The sequence below is a fragment of the Mustela lutreola genome, chromosome 1 (genome assembly GCF_030435805.1).
Source record: "Mustela lutreola isolate mMusLut2 chromosome 1, mMusLut2.pri, whole genome shotgun sequence".
Classification (NCBI taxonomy): Eukaryota; Metazoa; Chordata; class Mammalia; order Carnivora; family Mustelidae; genus Mustela; species Mustela lutreola.
This window is the reverse complement of record NC_081290.1, coordinates 233,889,513-233,894,087: the sequence shown is the minus strand read 5'-3', so window position 1 is coordinate 233,894,087 and position 4,575 is coordinate 233,889,513. Positions and strand designations below refer to the sequence as shown.

General features: G+C 39.3%; 1 pseudogene; it reads right to left on the bottom strand.

Annotated features, from left to right (window-relative positions):
* Positions 1-2,335: 2,335 nt before the first annotated feature.
* LOC131820840 (AN1-type zinc finger protein 6-like) lies at positions 2,336-3,378 on the bottom strand (annotated as a pseudogene).
* Between the last annotated feature and the right edge of the window lie 1,197 nt (positions 3,379-4,575).

Genomic DNA, 4,575 nt, shown 5'->3' with positions numbered 1-4,575 from the left:
GCAACCACTCTGGAAAACAGCATGGAGGTTCCTCAAAAAATTGAAAATAGAGCTACCTTATGACCCAGCAATTGCACTACTGGGTATTTACCCTAAAGATACAAACGTAGTGATCCGAAGGGGCACGTGCACCCGAATGTTTATAGCAGCAATGTCCACAATAGCCAAACTATGGAAAGAACCTAGATGTCCATCAACAGATGAATGGATCAAGGAGATGTGGTATATATACACAATGGAATACTATGCAGCCATCAAAAGAAATGAAATCTTGCCATTAGCAACAACATGGATGGAACTAGAGCGTATCATGCTTAGCGAACTAAGTCAAGCGGAGAAAGACAACTATCATATGATCTCCCTGATATGAGGAAGTGGATGCAACATGGGGGCTTAAGTGGGTAGGAGAAGAATCAATGAAACAAGATGGGATTGGGAGGGAGACAAACCATAAGTGACTCTTAATCTCACAAAACAAACTGAGGGTTGCTGGGGGGAGGGGGGTTGGAAGAAGGGGGGTGGGGTCATCGACATTGGGGAGGGTATGTGATTTGGTGAGTGCTGTGAAGTGTGTAAACCTGGCGATTCACAGACCTGTACCCCTGGGGATAAAAATATATGTTTATAAAAAATTAAAAATTAAGAAAAAAAAGAAATGAAATCTTGCCATTTGTGACGATATGGATGGAACTAGAGGGTATTATGCTTAGTGAGTAAGTCAATCAGAGAATGACAATTATCATATGATCTCTCTGATATGAGGAATTTGAGAGGCAACATGGGGGCATTGGGGGGTAGGAAAGGAATAAATGAAACAAGATGGGATCAGGAAGGAGATAAACTATAATCTAACAAAACAGAGGGTTTCAGGGGGTGGGGAGGGAGAGAGTTGTTGGGTTATGGACATTGGGGAAGGTATGTGCTATGGTGAGTGCTGTGAAGTGTGTAAACCTAGCGATTCACAGACCTGTACCCCTGGGGCTAATATTACATTATATGTTAATAAAAAAATTAAAAATTTTAAAAAATAAAAATAAAAAAGACGACTCCATCTTCTAGAGAAAGCAGAGGTAGAGATTATAGTGACAGCTTCTTTTTTTGTGGTTTGCCCTTTTATCTAATCAAAGACTGGTGGATAAACATAAATACAGCACAATTAATTCAGATCATTCTTCGTATTGTATATACACAGGCCAATGAACATAATCAGAAAGAAACATGCAGTTGGCAATGAAATGAATACAGATTTTCCTTCCCCCACTCAAAAAAATTTAAAAATGCACAAACTTAGAATTTATCAGCACATACTCTCCTGTGACATAAATAATGGGTGCAAAGAAACTATATGCTAACATATGTAGAACCTTTGGGTTGTTTTTTTTTTTTTTTACTTTTCTTTATTATGTTACTCACCATACAGTACCTCATTAGTTTTTTATGTAGTGTTCCATGATTCATTATTTGTGTATAACACCCAGTGCTCCATCTAATACTTACTCTCCTTAATACCTGTCACCAGGCTCACCCATCCTCCTGCCCTCCTCCTCTCTAAAACCTTCAGTTTGGGGACACCTGGGTGTTGCTTAAGCGACGGCCTTTGGCTCAGGTCATGATCCTGGAGTCCTGGGATTGAGTCCTGTATTGTGCTCCCTGCTCAGCAGGGAGTCTTCTTCTCCCTCTGACCCTCCCCTCTCTCATGTTCTCTCTCTCTCTCAGATAAATGAAATCTTAAAAAATAATAATAAAATTAAATTTAAAAACTTAAAAAAAACCTCAGTTTGTTTCCCCCTCTGACTTCCCCCTCTTCATTTTTCCCTTCCTTCTCCTAAGGTCCTCCATGTTAGTCTTTATGTTCTGCTAATAAGTGAAACTGTATGATAATTGACTTTCTCAGCTTGACATATTTTGCTTAGCATAATCTCCTCTTGTCCCATCCATGTTAATGCAAAAGTTGGGTATTCATCCTTTCTGATGGCTGACTAATATTACAGATAAAGTACTGATATCCAAGATCTATAAAGAATGTCTCAGACTCAACACCCAAAAAAAAAAAAAAAAAAAAAAAAAAAAAGTCAAGTCAAAAGATGAGCAGAACACATGAACAGACACTTCTCCAAAAAAGACACATGTAACAGATACATGTAGAACCTCTGTTAATGAAAACCCAGAAGCAGCCATAAGGATGAAGATATGTTCAGTGATTCATAATGAGTTGTGTCCTGAAGGGGCACCATCAACAGAGATTGTGTTGTGGAAAAAAATCTATGTACACACACAACCAGAAAATAAACAGCAAGATCAATGCATGCATGTTTAATACTGGAAAAATCATGGCCTTCCAAAATTTCTCCATGTTTCTTATAAAAGCATTCCACACTCAACTAAAATTAAAATGATCTTTAAAGGATAATACTTGTAAAGTTTACTTAAGTCTTTTTAGCCACAGAAACTGCAATGGAAATAAATGTCAAGAGTCATTTGTAAAACAAAAACAACATCTATTCTTCTGATAACATGCATGATTAAAATGTCTATGCAAGATACACTGCTCTACATTCCTAATGACCAGGGGGAAAAAACCTTAAGTCAATTTTTAGTTTGCAGATGATCAAAGGATTTTGTATTCCAGCAGAAGTTGAAATCCTCTGGATCTTTTCAGCAACAACTACTGGATGTTCTTTTCTGGTTTTCTCCACAGCATCAGCTTTGTAAGAGCAACTGTGTACACTGGAGTCACGGTGTACGCCCCACTGAGCATTTCCACACCAGCATTGAAACCCAGTAAGTTGCACTTTCTTCCTATACATGAAACAGTGATTATATTTTTGTTTTGGTTTTTCAAGAGCCTTACTTTGCTCTTCAGATGGTCGCCTTGCCATATCTGACACTGATGCTTGTAGGTCTTCTGTTTCAGGTACTGCTTTGTCCGCAGATGCACTGTCCACCTGGGAAGATGCTGCAGATTACGATAAAGGTGACTAATTTGATACAGCACTTGGCTGCACAGATGCAGACGTGGATTCTAGCGGAGACTGAGCATAGGTGACACTGCCATCTGTGCACTGGGATGGGTAAAAATTGAGGCAGACTACTGACAGAAGCTGTGGGTGGGCTTATTCTACCATTAGTGCTATTCCGTCTTTGAGGATGTCCTTTAGAGCACACTGAACACATGCCCTTTGTACAAGGTTTTCCATAAAATCTGCAGCCAGCAGAACAAAGCAGAGGCACTTGGTTTTGCTTAGTTTCTTGAGCGATGTTCCTCTGTTGCAAACCACCAAAACCTCCAGTTTTCTGTTTGCTTCCCCTCAGATTAACTTCACTTGAAGCTATCACAGTGACAGCTTCTAGTGCCCATGTTTGAGAGTGAGATCCAAGTTAACCACACACCATGGAAGTAGTAGTGACATCTCTACCAGAGTGGACCTACAGAGTAATTTGATGGTATTCCTGCCTGCATCATCCATGAGCTACCTAATATTCCTTAGTAAGTCCTTTTTCTGATTAAAATACATTCCTGGAACTTTAAACTCTTGTTATTAGTCAGCATTTTACTGGCTAGCTCCTGACTCAGTCTTCCACTATCCACATCCAAGGCAATGAGTTTGGCCAGATACCTCTAAACGCTACCACACTCTGATAAGGAGACTCTATCAATTTAATCTTTTCTACTGTAGAAATATACTTCCTTTTCCAAAACCTACTGAATAATACTATATTTATATGGTTGGCCATAAAATATTTTCCCAAAGGCAGGTTGTAAGGGCATTTTAAAAATAAATTTTTATGCCATGGGGACATAAAATAAGAGCCAGTATAAAAAAATTATAGGTGGCCCTTGAATAATATGGAAGTTAAGGGCACTAGCCACCCCACATATACCCTGTAGTCAAAAATCCACATTTAGGGGCGCCTGGGTTGCTTAGTGAGTTAAAGCCTCTGCCTTCGGCTCAAGTCATGATCCCCGAGTCCTGGGATCAAGCCCCACATCGGGCTCTCTGCTCAGCAGGGAGTCTGCTTCCTCCTCTCTCTCTGCCTGCCTCTATGCCTACTTGTGATTTCTGTCTGTCAAATAAATAAATAAAATCTTAAAAAAAAATCCACATTTAGCTTTTGACTCCCAGCAAATTTAACCACTAATACCCTCCTGTTAATTAGAAGCCTTGCTAATAACATAAACTGTCAATTAACACACGTTTTGTATGTTATATGTATTATATACTTCATTGTTACAATTAAGTAAGCTAAAAAAAAAGAAATATTATAAGTAAATCATAAGGAAAAGAAAATACATTTACATTACTGTACTTTACAAAATCTGTGTATAAGTAACCCACACAGTTCAAACCTGTGTTGTTCAAGGGTCAGCTTTATTTATATAATTAAAACTTCACTTGTGGGGCACCTGCGTGGCTCAGTCATTAAGCATCTGCCTTCAGCTCAAGTCATGTTCCCAGGGTCCTGGTATCAAGCCCCACATCAGGCTCCCTGCTCAGTAGGAGGTCTGCTTCTCCTTCTCCCACTCCCCCTGCTTGTGCTCCCTCTCTTGCTATGTGTGTCTCTGTCCAATAAATA